Source organism: Adelges cooleyi, unplaced genomic scaffold, assembly GCF_023614345.1.
Source record: "Adelges cooleyi isolate 19-005CV unplaced genomic scaffold, UGA_ACOO_1.1 ACOO_flye_CR_arks_rails_tigmint_CR_PRNA_247, whole genome shotgun sequence".
NCBI classification, from domain to species: Eukaryota; Metazoa; Arthropoda; class Insecta; order Hemiptera; family Adelgidae; genus Adelges; species Adelges cooleyi.
Window position 1 is genome coordinate 6774725 of NW_026095912.1, and position 22203 is coordinate 6796927.

The 22203-nt window shown below is 31.7% G+C and overlaps 1 protein-coding gene across 1 annotated transcript in view; it reads right to left on the reverse strand.

The window, feature by feature from the left end:
* The window catches only part of LOC126837146 (pseudouridylate synthase RPUSD2-like), a 176438-nt gene extending 162472 nt beyond the window's left edge, over positions 1-13966 (reverse strand). The window contains exon 1 of the mRNA XM_050570974.1: positions 13683-13966. The gene's annotated coding sequence lies outside the window, so the exon portion shown is untranslated. The remainder of the gene's footprint in view (positions 1-13682) is intronic.
* Positions 13967-22203: the final 8237 nt, after the last annotated feature.

Sequence of the window (22203 nt, forward strand, 5' to 3'; positions counted from 1 at the left end):
TAGTAAGATAATATCTGTAAAGCTTAGACATACGAATCCAGCGCTGTGACTCGATACAAGAGTTTATAAAATAAAAAAGGCTCTCTTTTAAACCGTAGTAAAATAATCTACCTAGCCAAACTCAAAACTACTGAAAGTTTATCGTAAGATGGTATTATGATCCGGCTAAGTTAGGTTAAATGATATGGTAGGAGCAAATTTTCTGTTGAGCCATTTTTAGATGTTTTATTCCAATTTATATAGTTTTTCCAAAGCGTAATACGTTCTGGAATTGCCTTTAGGTTATTCGCTCGCTCCGTGTTTACTAAAATATATTATTTTATCTTTTTATCTGCCTCGTTAGATTTTACATGGTTGGCTAAAATATTTTTGACCCAAAAACCGAGTAGATATTGATTTTGCTATGATGGTTTTTGTACTTACGGGCATGAAATCTCTGGAATATTAGCTCTCTCTCTCTCTGATTATTAGCCTGTAACCATTTGAATAAAACGGCGAAAAAATATTAATTATACTAATTGTAAGTAAACTCAAAATATAAAAATACCTAAATCAAAAGACCATTAATCGGTAATTATTATGATTAAAAAAAAATGTTTTTCTCGGTAAACATAATCTATTCAAACGACTTTGTTCAATAAAATTGGCCTTTTTCATAACCATAGCTTGCCAACCAGTGGCGGTATAACTTGGAGTTTATTTTTACTTAATTAAGGTCAATGTTCTTTATAAAAGCCGGTATAATTCAAAGAAGTTTCTTTTTGCGTTACATTTGAAAACAAATAAATTTGTACAAGCAGTAAGTTTGGTCATTAGATCATGAACCGTTCGCTCAAGATTAATTTATTGAACCTAATGTTTAAGAACTCAAATCAAAATCAACGTTGAGTGTTTAAAAATGAATATATCTTTTTGTTTAACATTCGAAACTTTTTGTGAAAAGTAGTCAAAATAAATACAATTTTTTCTTACGGTTTTCTTATAAGTAGCGTGTAAAACACAAGTAGCTTGAACCAACTGGATGTTTAATTATTCCAATTGTTTAGTCGAATTGACTTCGGGTAGTCCAAAAACAGCAGTGTCGACGCGAATTCTCAAAATTGAGATTGTCATTTTGTTTTTGCCGAATGCGTGCATTTTGAATTTCCAAGGAAATGACATGAATAGTAACTTGTTTTTACATGCCAGCTGCTGTACCCATAACTTCCGTGTAAGGTATGCTATTGGGATCCACATTTCAAAATCGTCACAAGCAACGGAGGACGGACTATGCAAACGTGAAGTGGATAAGAAACAGTTTTTGCTTGCGACAACTCTGAAAATTCTCAGAAGGCAACGCGTCTGCATAAAATGCGAATCGTGTTTGGCATCTATTAGATAATCTAAAGGCTAAAAGAACTATTTGAATTCCCTGCCGATCTGTTTCACCACCATAAACATCCGTAGAACACAATCTCAATGCGATTTTGCATCCATTCTTCAGTCCTCCAATTATCTGTACTATCGTTTTATGTATTGATTTAGCATAAAACAACTTTTTGAGCTAATAAAACGGCGAACTATCATTTAGTACGGATCAACCGTCAAGGTTAAATCTGTAATCCAAATATAAATGGCATCCCCTATCCAATATTATTTTATTTCATCCGGATTTCAGTTTAATTGTTTGATACGATTTTGGTTTCACAGCCTGTAACTATTGATAAGGTAGGAAAAAAGAGTTAATTTAACTTCCCAACTTAATTAGAATTCTTTATTTTCCCGAACTACTATCTAATTAATTTGTATTTAAATATACTCGTATGCGTAGGTATAAGATATAGAAAGTCTCGTTAGACCACTATTAAGTACTCGATCATATGTTTTTTCACGGAAATGGCGCACACTAAACATTTGAGGGTGGAAGTAACCTATATCATTTGTATTCTTACCACATATTTCCAACTTGATATCTTTTTAATATTAACGTTTACTTCTAACTTGATTCAGCCTACAGTATAATTTCCATTTCTTATTTTACAAAATTTAAATAATTCCTTTTTTTTTATAACTTGCAGAATAGTTGTGCATAAACGATGAGAGTTGATTTACACTAAAAGTAATTTATAGAAATTATAAAATTGGTGCTACCGTTTCAATGGCCTTCTAGTTAGTTTTATAGTTACATGCTGGACATAAATTATTGTGCACAAACGATTTCTGATTCCAAAATTTAGCACAAACATTTGGCATATAGTTGCTAAATTATTAAGGTTTTTATACGCATATATTTTTTTTTCTTAGTTCAAAGTAACTGTAAATTTATCAATAGAAACGAAAAAAAATCGCAACAAAGTGAATTAAATCAAATTGATTTCGTCGACTAAATTCATTATTTCTGATGACATTTAAGTAATACAATACTTGATGGTCGGTCATTAAGGGCAATAAACATTTAAAATTTACATTTATTATAGTCCTCTTTTCCTTAACCATTAGCTCCGAAGAGATAACATAAACGTATGGAATGATGTTTCTACTCTTTCGAGGGGGAGGGATACTCAAAACATAAATTACTGAACAGGAATTGTTTAATTATGTTCATTTTAATCGGCAAGACTTTAAGAACAAAGTTAATGAGCGGAAAACTATGTCTCCATCAGCAGCTTCTCCTCGAGTATACTACTGCTCTACGGTTGTTTTGCTCATTGAGGATATTATAGGCGTTCGGGGTATCTTAATAAAATATCTTTGACGACGTTAATGACACTGTGTTTGTCTGAAGTATAAAAACTAAATAGCCAGTTTTTTATTTTTCTGGCATATATAATTAATTGTTTGCACCATCGCGCATCAGCCGTTCATGTTTGATGTTAATAATCACTCTTTGTTTAAAAAACAGTTTTTTTATAATCTAAAATCATTTATAGTAAATCGTCGAAACAATAATTTGTATTTATAATGACTAAATTTTACCATCCACAGTTTGGCATTAAAACGTTTATATATGAGTAATTTTACCACTTTCGGCAATAACAATTCCTAAAGACTTGCGCCCTTCCCGACCACAATATGCACCATTTCCGCTTTGCCGGCTTTTGTATTCAAACATTTATTTAAATAAGCATTTGTTGGAGTTACGTTCAACTCTGATTTTAACCGCTTCACTTTGCACCATGCACAACAGTTTTGTAGTGATTAACGTGGGGTCAGTTTAGGCAATGTAAAGACGGACATTGGTTTTGCAAACTTTGGGTCAAACTTATAAGTTTTCTTACTCTTGTTGTACGTCTTCAAACCAAAAATGGTTATTTGAGATCGCCAGACTGAAACAAACCGTGTAATTCCATTTCAGCGGTTGTGGATGGACGATCGGGGTGAGGTCGTCAACTACTAAGGGGTCGATCCTAAAAAGAAATAGGTAATAATAAAAGTGGATCTCGGTACATTAGAGTTCTCTATCCTACCGTATGAAAAACTTAATACATAAAAGCAGTTACTATAGTATTACTTTTAAACAACTTTTCGATCAGGCACCCGTTTTGTACACGTTTGAGACTAACTATATTTAAGTGAATGTTGTTTTACATCAAATATCTAGTTTCCTCATCTTGTACTCAAGTAACATTATTATTTGTATGGTAACCTAATAAGCCAAATGCTCGTGTAAAGAAAATAAAAAAAAAATTTTAAACGTCAAACAAATTTTTTAAAAACATTAACCGAAAACGATTTTTTAAACGATGTTGATAAATACAAATGAAAAACGATTTCGAAATATTTTTTTATCCTGGATCATTTATACTATTGTATACAAAATATGTATTACCTACAATAGACTACCTACTGAGTTAACCGGTATCCCAATTAACCAAGTATAATAGTTTAAGTAATTTTACTAATGCATTTACTATCACCGGATGCCGGATCTGGTCAAAATCTTACTTTACCGAACAAGTAATTTTGTAGTATTCTGAAAATTCAAATTTTCAGAAACTTTTAGGCTCGTACCTCCTATTGCGAATTTTACTCGTTGGGAGTAACTTACATTTGCGAATGACAGAGACTTATTTCACGTGTAATTTATTAGGTATTATTCCATTGGACTGATGTTGGATACTGATACGGGCTACTGTACACGTCATGTACGTACACACACACACACACACACACCGCAAACCGATGTAATTTCGGACTACATTATTTTAATTAATACCATTGCAATATTTTATAACGAAATTTAACTAACCACCGCTTTTAACCGCAAAGGCCGATGTGTACTCGGGAAAAATCATGAACGACACAATATACCACAAACTATCATACGGGTCACGCTGTTTCGATATCGTTGCAAAATATATATATTGGTTATAAATTACACACGCACACCTGGCTGAACATAACATTATGTAAAATTATTTAAATAGATCCCGTCGAATAATTAGGTTATGCGAGAAAACCAAAAATCAAAGTATTTTCACAAAATTTCTTATCAAACAACTTTCGGCTCGGGTAAATCACAAGTCACTCTTGAACAGTTATTGTTTTACATGTGAAAACTCACACGGTTTATAATTATTTAATACGTTTGGCCATAACAATAATAAGATTACCAAGTGACAATACACTGCACATCACTTGGAAATAATGAATGACAAAAATAATACTGGTAAAATATAATAAGTGTGTACAAACGCAAAACGGTTGTTGATACATCACAACGAACTGGTATTTTTTCAAGTATTGTCATCAGTCAACGGTTTTTGTTCATGTCGACCAATTGACTTCGATGATATTGTAATGTCAGTAAAAAATAACAGTTAAAAGCAAAATGGTTAAGAGGTAATCATACTTACATACTAAGTAACCGGAAAATTCATAATTAAGGTTTTTTCAACCAAAGTTTACCGTTCATTTGCATAATATATACCACAGAATACCCTCGGAAATTGAATAAACATAATTATTTATTTATTTTTTCAAAGAATGACCTTCGGTAGACTCTGTTTCCAATTTTACTTAATTGCTATTAATAAACAATTACGATTTTAACACCCCACTGGCGTTTTGTTAAACACATACTACGTTCTGTTGTTTATTAATTGTTCCAAGAACTCTGTTCCAGTTACACAATAACTTTATTATTGCGGCAACCTTTACCCCGGGGACTAATAGGAAAGTGTATTACATCTATTTGAAAAATCAAAAAACTAATAATTGTCACACTACGTTAGCTTACTAAACTAAATTAAACTTTTGTTCCTTCCCTCGATCCTCGGCTGATATTATTAAAACTTATAATTTAGTCAACCCTTTCAACTCGGTACTCATACCTCACAAATAAAATATTATCACCTAATTAAATTGTATGAACATCAATTTTCTCATTATTATTACTTTTCAACGAGGCGCTGTACAAATTCAGTTGGCAATCGCCAAAAACGTGTGACAATTGTTGGGATTTTTTTGGTTAAGATAGAATGCCGATCAGTGGGGTATTTACATTTTCCTTCTGGGCGAGGAAGTAACAAAAAAAAAATTCCCTACTCGCTCCCTTGTAAAGATATTGCCCAAATGGCCGAAACTAAAATAGTTAACCGTGCATTTTTTTTAAACATAACGCTGGCAACAATTTATCTATATTACTTGTAGTGTTCAAGTTTCAACAGGACAAAATGCATTTTGTGCCCATTTTTAAGTTTGCTTATAAGACAAATTTCAAGTTATGTCAATTATATAAAATTGTAGGTCAAAAACTACTAGTTGCCACTCGAGAATATCTGATTTTTCAAAAAATTGTATTATTAATTTTGTTTTATGTATGAAAGGCAGGGGAAGAAGGGTAGTGGCCCATGATATATGAAAATTTTAGAGTATAGCAAAAACAAAGTTCATGAATTCATCTTCCCCTTACACGAGAACAAAAAAAAATCACATTAAGTGCTATTCTAATAAAAAAATGTATTTATTTAAACAATCTATTGACATAAATAAAAAAAATTAATGGCATAAATTGAAAAAAATTATTTGAAAAAAAAAATTTCATAAATGGACTACTACAACCCTTCTTCCCCTGTGCCCTTCATGTATAATAATAGTATTTGTAATACTTTATGATTGTATTATTGTGTTATAATAATTTGTGTTTAAAATAAATCTTAAGACACAGTCCAGAACAAGGGAAAGGGCTCTAGAAGAACATGCCCTAACTTTTTTTTCTAATAATATATTTGGTTGGGCAAAATGACACCCCTCCCTCATTCGCTTAGTAAAATAATTAATGCTGACACGTCTGAGTGTTAGAGACTCGAACGTTATCCATAAATCGACTGTCAGATTACTAGGTCTACCGTCAGAAGTGTTTTATTCGCATAAGTCAGCTCCACCGAGTTCATGACAGACGGTAACTGCCACTGGTAAATCGTGAAGGTTTTACTAAGTAGAAGATATAATTTGGACAAATTGCTGCTAGGAGTTAAATTTTGATACACCTCGCGTCCCGGGGGTGCTCAAGATGTTTAAAGCAACTTTGAAGAGGACTGCATGTGCCGTTGATGGATAACTCCGGCCACCTAGTGCGGTTTTCCTGCACTGTCAAGATGTTTTTTAATGGATTTATTTTGTTGCTTCGCGTTAAGTTCATTAAAACGCGTTGGCTCGGCTTTACTCCAGAGGGATGTTCTATATCATATATATATATATATAAATTTAGTCTGCTGGTCTTAATGCCGTCTGTCGGCCGACACGAGAAACACAACCCCGTTGAAAAAGTGGCGAGGAAGGAAATAGCACAGTTGTCACTTTTTCATATCGCATTATGTCTGTTATTTTATATTTTAAAGACAAAACGTTAACGGACGTTAACAGTTCGGTAAATTGCTGCAGAAAAGACAAAGGATCGCTATAAGTCAATATTTTTGTCTCTTTAAAGAACTCTAAAAAAATTATTGTTGTTAAATAACACTATTCCCATACCGATCAGTAAGATTTAGGCGGGATATTCGAATATTATGTTAATCAAATATATTTGTTAAAAAAACATAATACTGCCGAAACAATGATTGAGCTGTTTTTATGTTGTTCCCTTCTTATATTCTTCATCCTAATGACTTCGTCCTAAAAAAATTGCATGCAAAAAAACGGCAAACAACAATAAAACGGACCTTACGAAGAAGATGTTCAACTGTACTTATAATACAAGGTATCCAAAACAATTGGGTTTTCGGGACTACTACAGTTAGTTTTCGATTCACGGTCGTTAGCATTTCAAATGATACCTATTTACATTTTGTTTACACAAAAATCAAAATAAATTTTAGATATTACCTACTTCAAAGGAACAAACACCGCCAGACTGAAATTTCAAGTACTTCTGCGATAACATTTACTTTACGTTTGACATGCTAATGCATATTAATTTACAAATTTGTTTATAATAACAATGGTAGAAAAATAATACCTATAATGAAATCAATCTAAGTCAAAAATGATTTTTTCGCTTTAGAAGGTTCAACGTTGTAAGCGCGGTTTTTGTTTATCCTACTAAGTACGTTCGTTTTAATTTGATGGTTACCAGTTAAAACCGACCACATTTAAGAAAAACATAATTATTATTATTACCGAAGCGTTAAAAAAAATGACTCTAGTAAAATGTTTTTTAAGCTAATGAGACTACCACAAGTTTATAGGTCTCTTAAAAAAAACAATAAACTACTAACATAAAATGAAACGTTTACCAAGTGATCATATCAGCGTGTCAATGTTGTGACTTATATTGTCTAGGGATCTAACAGGGTGGTGGGTTAACACTTGACCTCCAGAGAACGTGTCTGTTTCTAAAGAATAAAGGCTCCTAGTGGTTTTTAATAGATTACTAAATTCTAAAAAAAATATATTAAAATAAATATAAATAATTTATAATACGTCACAATAATAAAATATAACAGCTAAGATCCCAAGGATAGAAATAAACACCAGTTAAACAATAGTATTTTTCTTAGAATTGAAACCCAAGTTTTCAGTTTATTTGTAGTTTTTGTTATAATTTTGCTTTTGCGATGACAAACCTGTAACATGTCCCTCTCCAATTTATCCCAACCTCACTGTACTTGATGTTTCACTATACAATAGACCTCTTAAAACTATTGAAATCAGAATTTTTCTATTTTCTTGATCACGTTTATATTTGAAAATTGTTATTGAAAACAATTTTTATCGACTTATATAATATGAAGAGTGAAAGTGTCAAACGTTCCAAGTGCCAAAGTATAAAATTGAACTTTATAATTTGATTTGTATTTTATTCACTACCAGAAACACTTTAACATTATTTTGAGTTTTAAATATGATTGTTTTTTTTTATAAATAACTATTCTATACTTGAAAAATTTACAAAATTGTTTCCGGTAATAAATAAAATACAAATCAAATTATAAAGTACAATTTTTATACTTTGGTACTTGGAACGTTTGACACTTTCACTCTTCATATGTCTCTTTACAACTTACTAGAAATAACGAACAAATCTATTTTTTTACAGTTAAAGTTGATTACAATTAAGTTTAGTTAAATGTAACTTGTATGGTGCATAAGCGAATCTGACAACAAAAAAGGATGAAAACATTATATAACGTTTAAAAATCAACAGCTTTAATTAACAAATTTATCATATATTTTGTTAATCAAATTTTGTATTGGCTTCAGACTTAAATGAAATGTAATTTCCCGACCTGAGCTCAGTTTACACACCAGTCTCAGTCTACACCGCTCTTGTGTATAATACTTAATACGTTTAACAGTGATTTATTTAAAGTAGAGTTGTCAAAGCTTTGTGACATAAACTACGTTTATTGTATTGGTAAAAAAAATATATTTACCAATGAATCGTTCAACCCACAAACAAGCGCTGTAGTGTTATTGGAGAACTGCATTTAGTTTTTTCTCAACGACCCAGTGTACAGTTGATTAAAAGCGATTCATTAAATAAAGAAATGTATGCTTTATCATTCTATTATGTTATAACAATGTAGCATACTATTATACTATAGTATTCTACACTGTCTGTAGTGTATTATTGCTTAAGACAAAAGGTGCACGCGCAATTCATTTCTAGATTTCAGCCAATGATAATGATTGTTTCTCGTCGTCGGACGATTCGAAACCATTTATACCCAATAAAGACATTTGTCCAAAAAAAAAAAAATTGTCTCATTACTTATAATAGAATTAAAGAGTTTCGTCTATACATTGACGTACTCACGGGGGGCTTCAGAGGAATAGAAATTGTATTTCCCTACCTACATCATCTGCTTTTTATTTTTTATTTTTAAAGTACACATCAGGTACACAGATAAATACTAGACGGGCAACAACAAATAAAAAGATAGGTACAAAATTAAATTTCTAGGCTAAATATAATACTTCATCTATACAAAGCTATAACGACAGTTTTTATCTCCCTCTTAACACTTTTAAGTTATATGTATAGTGTGGATATTATGTTTTTTTGATGGTGGTGAAAAAAGTGATTTATAGTATTAAAAAAAAGAAATTTGCTTTGAAAAATAAAAAATTAATTGTACCTTTTTGCATGCCAAATTAAATGTTGGTATATTTATATTTTGATCAAAAACATTCTATTTAAAAGCGTTTCAGAGTTGTATCCGGAAATGTGAAAGTTTTATTGGGTGTCATTAAATACAAGTATTCTGAATAATAAATGCACAACCAAATCGTGTTATTGTACTTTTATAGCATTTATGAAATAAATATCGAAAATGTATTATGTTGATTTCACATGACATAATTCAACAAATACTATGTTATACATTATTTCTTTCTGAAAAAGTTTTTATTTATATTATAGTACAATATTGTAAAATTACCATATATTTAAATTTTTTTACTATTTTCTAGATCGCTACCAACTTGAAACTTAAGTGGTAAAGTATATATTTAATTAACTTTTAAAATTAAAAATAATTTCCTGAAAATGTTAACTAGTCGGTAGCCAGTTTTGAGTAATTGCTTTAAAATTATTAATGTTTAAAATTTAGAACAAGAGATGGAGTGCAGTTGAGTAACGCTCGCTGAAAAAAAACAATATTCCACCCTTCCTTCCGTCTTAAACTATAAACTTTATCAACTTTAACAGTAATTATTCAAAATTGGTTATTGAACAGTCAAAATGTTGTATTATTTAAAAAGCTTACATAAAAATTTATATTACTCTTCTAATTCAAAAACATGTATGTAATACAATTCAAAATTAATAATTCATTTTAGTAGCTAGCCTTGAAAAATAAATTCAGTATACACTTAATTCACGCAATAAAAGACAGCACAAGAAGTAATACAAATGTACTTTAAATAGTAAATGAAAATAACAATTTTTAAGATTAAAAAAATTATGAAACGTGACATAATCATTATACAAGCCCGTGAATAGTAGAAAACTTAACCAGGGTTCAGAACTTTGAGCATTTGATCATGCTATGCCAAATTCAATTTGTAATTTAATAGTGTTTTTTATGATTTATCACAGTTCTTTTTTTTTTTTTTTATAATATCTACTTTAAGACTCAAGCGGTAGCCACTGGCGAAATCCCAGTACTTTATTAGAATTTTTTTCGAAAAAGTATCCAAGCTGAAAAAAGATGTTTTCCATCATAAATGTTTGTGTTTTTTAGGAGCATGAGAAAAATATACTTAGCATGACCACGGATTATTATAGTATTTATTAATATATGAGAGGCTATGCAAATCATAAATTTGCTAAGGGGAAATCCTATTTGTTTCTTTATATTCATAGTTTGGGGGTTACAATTTCTGAAATGTTGTATGTATCTTAAGTGCCTATAATGAGCAATTGTTATGACGACCTAAAGAGTTTTCCGTCGCGAAATCTGGTGATAACGTGTCGACTATCACAAACATAATCAAGAAAGTACTTGGTTTTTTTTTTTGAAAGTAAAAACTGTGTCATTAACGCCCCCGTGTATTTTTTTGTTGTTATGCTATAAACTGGAATCATAATCCGGTAGATAAAATTGCAAATAAGTAGATTTCACCGTGTCTGGTCGGATCTTCAATTGAATTGCACATATTATAACGGTTATGATTTCGATATATGTATATAATATTGATATGCGTATGCGTATGCATCGTATATACATTACCTACACATATTAGTGTAATATAAATGCAATGTTTATTGCTTTCCGCGTGAGACCGCTTTTACAGTAAGTACGAACAAAGATCTGCAATATAAAAAACGGTAATTCGATGTAGCCACCAAATTAATTAACCGCCACGAATATGTCATGAGATGAATTAATATTATTGTACCTACATTTTAGCGATATCTGTATTCTAATGAAATATCTATGTTCAAAGTTTAACTTGTGCAACAACGGCGGTTCTATACTTTGTTGTCAAAAAATATACACTTTAATAAGATAACATTAATCGAGCATTAACAATGATTGTTGTCATATTGTTTTTAAGGCTATTATTATCATTTTTCTCAACAAAAAAAAATACAATTTTTCCACGTATTTAATATATTTTTCAGAAATTGTGTAAGAAAAGTATATTTTCTCGATTTTTTTCGGAAAGTAATCGTTGCCGGTTTTAATAGATTTTTCAATATTTATAACTACTAGTATTTCTCTCAGTTTTTGGATTTTTCCTAGTTTTTTCGGAAAATAATTTTAAAACATTTTAAACTATTATAGTTAGGTTAGGTTAGTTTTAATGCGTACTATTATATGATATTTTTCAATTAACACAAAAACGAAATTCAAAATTGAAGATAGTACACGTCTATTCGAAATCTATTTTGATTTGTATTCCAAAATGGTATTGTGCGATAGCGCTTTAGTCAAACATGTTGCCAAAAGCGTTTTTACAACTAGTAGTATATGATGGTATGTAGGTACTGGTTGACCGCTTTCACTTAGGTTAATATAAATTCGTCTGGCCGTGCAACAAACTGGATTAGCATTTAGCCGTTGTCCGCTTTGTAATGAAATTGGTGTGAACCGCCTTTGTCGTTAAATTCAAACGTGTTAAATTATATTAACTGTACGCACAGTCGTGATTTTTGTAAAACAATTGTAAATAAGCAAAGTGATAACGACCCGATCAGTTATTTTTCCTAAGGTATGCCACAATGAGTGTACACTGAATTCATACAGATAATAGGGTAGCCGATATATTGTACGTAGATTCGGTCTTTTTTTGTAAAATAATTGGGACCTAATTTCGAATTTATAACTGGTTTTACAATGCATTTTTTTTTTTAGTCTGGACTCACGTTGCATTTTAGCCACCGGATCGATTTTTTCATGTAGCAAGTATATAGATCAGAAATCGTTCGTGTAAGATATTTTGGAAGACCAAAAATGAGAAAAGTATACTTTTCCCACTCGAATACGAGAAAATCAACCTTCAAATTTACACATTTTTCTACTTAGAATTACGGCATGCTAAAATTTGTAAAAGAATAGTAAAATTACTTCTCGACTCGTATGGGATAACGTTTAGATATAAGTATGGAAGAACACCACTGCCGTAACAATCAACAGCCTTTAGTGTCAACCACGGTTGATGTCGACGTACCAGTTGTAGTAACCCTACAGTATAACCGATATATTATAGTAAAAAAAAATATATCATAAGCTCTTTCCTTTAGAATGGGTCGAAGATTTTCCTTTATTTCGCTTTTTTTAGATGTAGTTTTAATACTTAGGTCTAAATATTAAACGGAAGGTATATCAAGTGTGGCTCTAAAACATAATTTACATTTTTTTAATCTTATACAATATGATAGTATAAATGAAAAAGTAGTAGCCGGAATGTCCCATACTAGTGCGAAAAATGTGAGGGAGTATTTTGTGAGGTATGCTGTATAACTATCAAATAGAGTTTATTATTTACGACATTCAAATATTAATTCTTCGGAATTTGAAAATAGCCACTATAAATATGACATATTTATTGTAATTTGACAATAATTGTTTTGCTGCATGCATCAACCGAGTATATTGCATGAGTTTATTATATACATTGTACACAAAACTACAAGATCTTAGAAAAAAGTATCAAACAATATAAGTGGTGTTATCATAAAAGTTCCAAGAAAAATAATTTCGTTACAAAAGAATGTCTATAATATTTTTTACTTCATTATCGGGACAAACCTCAATAATCGTCTGTACATAAAGTTATAAGCAAAATAAAAAATAAGGCTATAATTATTGTACTCTTACAAAAATATCAACGAAAAAAAAACTATCAACCGTTTCACGGGTATATGGCAGAAAAATTGCGGTGGACTCTTAACAAAATGTCGTTGTTTCTTTTTGGTAATTTTTTTAAAACAACGTAATAATCACATTAGTTTCATGATAACAGACGTTTTCGCGGTAACCGCGCGTTTACGCAAAGGGCAAAATATGCATTTAATGTTTATATTTTATACACATACACACACACACACATACATACACAACAATAGCTGATGGTTTTTTATTTGACTTTCGCACTCGGTATGAGCCAAATCGAACGGCAAGTTCAACGTTATTAAATTTATATTCAAACCGCGCGAAAAATCTTGTCCGGTTTAAACAGTGCAAAATAATACGGTCTAACACGGTATGCCAAAATCTTAAAACTATTATCGTTTACACGTTTCGACTTACCTTACGATAGGTGTTTTGTTTTTATTGTTCCAAAACGGCTTTGCCCCAAAAACGATCGGCGGCAAATCGCTGTCGGAAACCTCTTTGTCGCGTGCAGACGGTTCAAAAAAAAAATAGTTTTAAATATATAGGCGTCTCGGAGTTGTTAAAAACGTCGTTAATTGTTTTTTTGATCTCCGCCGAAAAACGTGTACTCTCGCGGTAACGACGGACGACGGAGCGGTACGAGGTCTGCCGACAAAGCTGTTTGGCGCGTGGCGGGACGCGACTGACGACCGTGTGGAGCTGCCGCTATAGCCGCCGACAATAGCGCGGACAACCGGCTGCTTTCGTCGGGTTGGCCGTCGGTACAGGAGCGATTGGTGGCCGCCGCCGCTACCGCTTTCACACGGCGGCCGCGCTTGCCGGCCACAGATCTATCATCTACCGCACTAGGTACATAACTGGTAAACGGTAACCGCTCTAAAATCGTTAATTGTCATTTGCCAAATTCAGCCGTCTGCGGAATGCTCGTGATGAGTCAAGGACGCGTTAAAACGAATTTCCAAGGTGAATATAATAAATATTCTATCTATAACGGGAAAAAGATCAATAAGACTAAAGGCAAAAGGTAATTTTTTAAAATAATATACAGAAAGTAAAATATGTAGCGTGTACCTAACTCGGGTTCACCTGTTTAAGTGATGTTTTTAGAGATAATGCGGAAGGGGGTAGTGGCCACGGGGTCAATGTAAATTGTAAGTTTTATTACAAAACATTGCACTTAATTTTTTTTTTTTCAAAGTTGCATACAACTAGAGATTGTTGGATAGTTAAGGTTTTTTATTGATCGCCATTGTAAGCTACAGGCGAATTACTTATTATTATTAGGAAGCGATGCCATTGACTTCTACTAATTTGATGCTGAATTTAAATTGTCAGCAACTTCAAACTCGGTCTCTAAAAAAGTTATTTTGAGGCCGCCGCAGTGTTAGTTTCTTAATGACTCACTATTGTGAACTATTTGTGCAAGAACAAAAAATATGTTTTTATATTTAAATAAAAATATTATCGGTATAGAAGTATAAAACATAATATATTATACACTCGCGAGGTAAACATCTAATAGCAATCGACTCGAACACTGTAAACATCGTTACTTCAACGTCTTAACCAGCTGGTACTACGTTGGTATCCGGCACTAGTAATAAAATCTCCGGTCACTCGATAAAATATACTAGTTTAATACATTGTAGAGCAGTTGAGCAAGAGGTCAAATACAAGTCACAACCAATCTGTTTGTATATTCCAACCACGTCGTCGTTCAGAGTAAAATCGTTTTTGATCAATACATGTTTAATATAGTATACATTATACATAGAGTGATCATCGATGATCGTTCGTCCGTATGATTTGTCACCGCGCAAAAATGGCGTATGCCAATTAACGCTCTGTCGATATGGAATAATAATTTTGCCTATTAATAATCGCATACAAACGTTAAGTCCATCATGCCGTTTTATTCATCCGCCAGACGTGCACAATTTTCCAAGTAGTTCATAATTCAAAATTATATTATCATGCGAAGTTATAGTTCCAACATATTGATGTCATGTACTTACTAAAAAATTACAAAATTAACACTATAGCCCAAAACAAAGTTAAAAAACGTATTGCTCAAAATTACTGATCTAAGACCTAAGTTAATTCAATAGCGTCTGAACAGACAAAAGAAAGCTGAGTTTTCGAGGTTTGTAAAAAAATCTGGCAAGGACGTGACGTATTAATTGAGTGGATTAAATTTCATTACTTATTTATATCAAACAATCTAGCTCTATACTTTTTTTTTTCTTCAAAAATAGGTGACGAGATTTTTAAAACGAAAAATAATTGCAATATTAAGCGGTTAGCCATTTTTACTTTAACTTGTATCAGAAAACTCAGAACCTGATCTAAAAAATAAAAAATAATTAGTTACAGTGTGTTACTAAATATGTTTAATTCAACTAAGATAACTGATTAAATATAAATTATTGGTACTCAGATCAATTATTGAATAGGCAAAATATTATAACACAGCATATTATAACATGATGAGGTACAACCATTCAATTAGGTTTTAGGTACATATTTACCGTATAGTCGCGACAGTGGAGATAAAACTCTAAAGATGCACCCTGTGATGGATTTGGAAAGTCAGCTAATTAATAACAAATGGATAGATCCCAAAATGATCAAATTAATTGTTCTTATCTGTGTAAGTTTTAACTTGCCTGATAACCCTGAAGTGATTTCATGAGCCTTTAACCGCGAAGAATGTTGTGCCCGATGAAGGGCGAAGGTTTACCCACGAGAAATTAATTACAGTAAGAAAGTGTCGGTTAGCAATACTTGACTATGGTCTGACTTAATGGAACTAATTAGTAATGCGCTGTATAATTCAAATGCATCAAAGTTTTGAAAGCCAATACACTGCTACCTTCCCCGTACAATGTTCCCTTGTGTTTTAAGCGTTACAACTGAAAGCATTATAGTTGAAATGTGGAATATTATTTAATAACATTAAATATACTACCACGAGTGACTAAATTAATTTAATTGAATATCTTTATTGCCCTATTTTACGTTCCACCTACATGCTTGTAAATTATAATTGTACAATTTATATACGTAACTCTTAAGAATCCTGCTGTCAGTCGGTCCTACTTTCCTTTCTAGTCAACACATTTTTAAGGAATTTATTTTAAATTTATAATAAGAGTGTATAGTTTTAAAAACATTTGACTGTTGATCGGCTATGAAAACACAACTATTCGGTTAGGTATCTCAAACGGCTATCTGTTATCCGACATTTTTCCGAAGACGTTGTTTGTCTGAAGTCTTATACCTAAATGTGGTAAACTATTGGAAAATGTGTTTGAACTATTAAGCTCCACACAGTTCAGACATACCTTCACAGCTATAATACGGTGTGACACGTGGAACAAAAGTGACTGTATGCTATAGTACGACAGATGTTGGCAGAGTCATTCTTTTTTCGTTTCGTTTAACCGTTCCCGTGTTCTAAATTGGAACGTCCAAAAGTATTATTCAGTTTTAACGATAAAAAAAATTGGCAAAATCCTTAAGAGGAGACGACATTCGTGTAAACGGTCGAATAAAGTAAAAATAGTCTGTAGTCGTCTCGTGGATTAAATCACACTATTTTGGTGTTTAATTTTGTAGTAAAAGTTTTATTTGTTGTTTTAGTTTCTGTGCGTAGCTGAAAAACTATTGGTTTTACAATAAAATGTTTTTGTTTTTAGAACCACAATAGATACTTTTTTAATCCAGTATCTAATAATATCGATAAATATTCGATATATTTATATATATATATGTAACCAAACAAATATCATACGAAAACCATTTCGTAAACCATCGCCCTAGATGGGATTTTACTTTTTTTAGGCATATTTGGACTCAAGGTCTGAACATTATAGTGTAGCCCTGTAACATATACGTATTTTCCAAAATTCTTTAGTCAGACTTGTCTTTTATTAAGGAAAATATAAAATATAAAAACACTATTACAATTACAATAATTCTTAAAAAAAATGAATACTGTCACCTGTTGATAATCCCGATTTTTTTCTCTTGTAAAGGTGATTAATTTAACGAGGCACATTTTTTTTTAATAATAATACATTTTAGTTTATAAAAAAATGTATTTATTTTTGATAACTATTAGACTTTTTTACAAAACTATACATTTTCTAATCGAATAGTCATAATGCTGAATAGATTAGTCTTACTTAATTTCAAAAGTTAATAAAATACGAGTTTTACCATTAAAAATATATTTTCATATGTAGTCAGTATTGACAAAGCTAAGCATAAGAGCGTTAAAAAGTAGAATGTGGGTTGGCTTTAATTTTATAAATTGCATTAGTTAACAACATCAATTGTAGGTAAAAGTACAATTGTTTACAATTTAAAAAAATCATAATTTCGCATTTCAGTTAGAAGACAAGAAATCTACCCAGGCTAGACCATGTCTAATATCGGTAATACTAACCAGCCAATAGGTATTCCATATTACATTGTATCAAACTTCCTAAAATAAAGATACACAATATACGTACAACAGTTGCTACCGGAGTGTCCTAAAACATATGGTCTTTCTTGTTACTGCTTCGTACAACTTCTACCCTGCCGCCTCGCTATTCCTTTGACAATGATATTAATCGTGCCGGCACCTCTGAATATATTTCTAGCACGTGACTTCCCTGGTACCCTGTCGGCCGCGATGGCCATTAGCCAGCGAACGACTCACCGCCTTGTCGCAAACAGTAACTTACAATGATCATTTTAATGATAATAGTGATAATTACAATAATGGTCGACGATGTTGCCGCCGACAAGAACTTTCCTCGTTAATCGTTTCAATGATACTATATTACTATCATGCGTTTTTACTCATACTAGGCTGCAAATATTTTTTTACATTTTAAATTGTGTTTTTTAATATTGTAATCAAGAGCACCCACAGGGAGGGGCGGGGAAACTCCCCTCCCCTAGTTTCTCTGCAAGTTAAAAAAATGCATATCCAATATCCCATATTTGTAAAATCTATTACAAAATCATATGTGGTCCCTCCCCCTGAATTTTCATCTGCGGGCACCCTTGTTTTTGTTGTATTCTGTTTATTGGGTGGCCATGTTCATTGAACTAGCTTTTGCACTATTTATGAGTTGATACTACTTGATAGTTGATACTTGATACTACTTACATCGACGTTTCTGTTATTGAATATCATACTTAGGTCTCAGATCCAATTTTGAATTTTATTTCAATTATAATAATAATTTAAATTTATTTACTTAATCTCAGTTAAAATAAAAATGTCTAAGGATACACCGTGCTGTCGTTGTTCAGCAAGTATCAAAACTACCAGTGTTACTACAATCACATCTTGCCGCCGAAAAACGTTCACACTTCAATGAAGTAAAACCAAATAAAGGTTCAAAAATGTATGTCGAATCACATACAAATCATAATAGATTATAATTTTTTTTTGTATAGAAAGATAGTAAGATAAAAAAAAACCTCGAGTTGTTTAAAAATATATATTATATTATAGTTATTGACAATACATACATACATTAGATCTTAAAAACAAATGAAAAGTGTCAAAATATTTAGCCTGTTAATAATGAAACGATATTTATATTGATATAAGCCGGTATTGTTATTAATATTTTTAAATTATAACAAATTAATTTTCACCGTCTTGCCGATTTCTTAAATTGAGTATTTACATTTAATATATAAATCTTTTGTTGTTTAATTTGTTGAGTACCTACATATTTATGTTTGTGTTTGTATTTTGTGAGAGTGTTTACGAGTTATTATATTAACTCTAACTTTTTACTTAGTAATTTGTTGACTATTTTGTTTGTATATGGCTATACTTTAATAACATGGTTGTATTAATTAATATTGATCTTCATCTTTTTAGAACCGACCGATTCGATATTGACAATGTGGACACTTCCTCTGGCCAGCCACACACAGATGACGATAAAACTCGACGATTCTATAATAGTCATAGTAACAGAGACGAAGAAGACCACATAAATTCGGTGATCTGCATCAAAGACAGCGATAGTGAAACGGCAAACGAGTCAGTAACTTCTTCGTTCACTTTATTATAATTATGAAAATGGAAAAAAGTTATTATATTAAATAGAGAGGTTGGGTCAAAGTGAACTGCCTAATTGATCTTAATTTTTAAACATTTGTTTATTTAGTAAGCTATTTTTCGTTACCAAGCTGAATAATAAACTATAAAATAAACAAAATATTATAATATATTATTGTTGGGTGTTTAGCAAAACTATAAGCCAGCTATGTAATCTTCGCCCATTTTCATTCTCAGCTATTTTTTTAATCTATTTAACAATATAATAAACAGATGCAAAATTATATAGGTATCATAAATGGAGACATTGGATAAGACTGATATGAAGAAATTTGTAGTTATTTATTAAAAAGGGGAACTTTTATATTAGAATTGTAGTAAAAAAGAAGGAGTCGAGAGAACGGTTAAACTATAAACTAAGTTCAACTTTAAGCATTGCTCACACTAAGGCAAATTCATGCAATTGAAGACTTGGGCGCATCAACTAGACTTCTAACTAACCTTCTTAGCGTTTAAAAGCTGCGTTCAACTAACTCGAAAAAATTGTTCCTATCGCCCTCCCTCCATTGAATACGCCACTTGGGTTATAAGAGGCCCAATATATTCTAATGAAATATAAAATTACCAAGACAATATTAAAACACTACCTATATAGTACCATAATGTTTCAATAGCGCCAAGATAAGGAGGAACCAACCGCTGAGTACGCTAACTATGATAGATATCAAGTTCATATTATGAACCAGAAAGATTTATAGGAAAATGAACCCCACCAAAAGGCTTTTGTTATCTTATTGTTACCAATATATTATTATTTTTTATTTTTCGTAACAATTATTTGTCAAAACCAATAAACACATTATCACTGTATTATCAAGTGCGCCAATACAGGGATGAGCAGGTCGATAACTCATTCCCCTAGCTTCTTTGCAAGTTAAAAAAATGTATATCCAATATCCCACATTTGTAAAATCTATTACAAAATCATAGGTGGTCCCCTCCTTAATTTTCACCTGCGGGCGCCCATGGTTGTGATATTAACAGCTATTGAAAAACAGCTAAGCCCCATATTGGACTACATCGCAGTCTCCTAGAAACGCTTCTTGATGGATTCGCTATCCAAGACGGTTCATCAATCCGTCGATAAATAGAGGGAACACAGCTTTTTTTATTACCTAGTTTCGAACCAGTAACTATGAATACATGTCACTAGATACTAACCGCTCAAACAATGAAAATATGACATAATACTTAAACAATATTTTGTAAATAATATTTTTGAAACATTTGATCTCATGCCTAAACATGGTTTTATTATAAAAAGTATTGTTATATTATAAATGTAATACATACTAAATATAAACCAAACATAGCTGCATTTTATGGTAGATAGGGTTTTTTTTTTAATAAATCCTTAACGCTGAACCTATTTTATAGATCAATGACTATCGATGCTATTGCAAAATGTAAAAGAGGTATTATTTTTATGCTACCCGCCAAGTTTTTTTTTTATTTCAAAAGTCTTTAATTTTCCCATAAGCTTTTGTGTAGGGACTTATTTATTTTTCAAGTTACAATTTGCATTTGGGTTGGCAGGAATAATAATATTTTGAATTATTAGTTGTTTACATTAAGACTGTTGTGTCTCGGACAAGTCTGCAATAACTCAACGTTTTGCCACGAAAATCTATTTGTTTGCGTTAAACGACGTTTTAAACCACTTTAAGCTATACCGTTTCTGCAACTTTGGACATAATTAATTTGCTTGTCATTTCTGTTCGCTTCACAGTGCGACAAGACGTTTAATACTGGTTTTATTATCATTAACAACAAACGCACGTACCGACTACCGTCTATGAAAACGAATTTTCAATAATGTAACGTCTTGTCGTCAGACCAAAAGGCATCAGTACCAACCCGTATCGAATATCCACTACGCGATGGTGGACCAATAAAACAAAATTAGAATATAAGTGATATCAATAACATAGAAAGTCTGGACAATTGTTCATTTGGTTGTACAATTTTAAACAGTGAAATCTAGTTACATTAGTAATACGTTTTAAAACTAAAAAAAAACCACAAATTCACCCTCTCCCTAGAAATACCTTGTGTTCCTTTTTCCTCGTTCCTTCCACACGCTTTTGAAATATTCTCAAAATTCTTCTCCTTCTTCAAAATTTCCTGCCGTTTGTCCTGAGCGCTAGGTTGCCATACTTCAATATTTTACAATTAGTTAGTTTTTACGCTAACCATATTTTATAATGTTAACCTTTATATTTTATTTCAATTGCTCACGTCGTTTCCTCCTTTTTTATCTATTAGGCCCCGCCCGATAGCTACATTAGGGTGACGGTAATAATTATACATACAGTGTTTAGATGTATAGCATTAGATCAGCTCAAAGAAATAATTGCGTTATTACTTAATAGTGATTTTAATTTCAGACTTCGCGTGTTCTTGTGTCGTGACTACATTTCCAAAGACATTGACGCAGCTTTACCACGGCCAGAACACTAAAGGTTTTTTTCTCGCTTTTTTCAGCTTGTACTTTTCTTTTCGTTTTTTTTAGCCTTCCCGGAAAAGTTTGATATTTTATTACAAAAACTTTTGACGATTTACATACTCGCGTGTGTATACGACATACAAATTACCGACAAGACCATGGCGGGCAATGTGTCCCACACAAATGAGCTAAAACGTCGCCTGTTCCTGTTATATCGTGTAAGTCACGTTTTCTCGCCTTCGAATTTTAGTTTTGGAATCCACAATGACCGAATTGTAGCTTTTATTTGTCAGATTCCAGGGTAAACGCAACAACTTTGGCGCTATCTTATCGCAGTCGAAAACCGTCAAAAC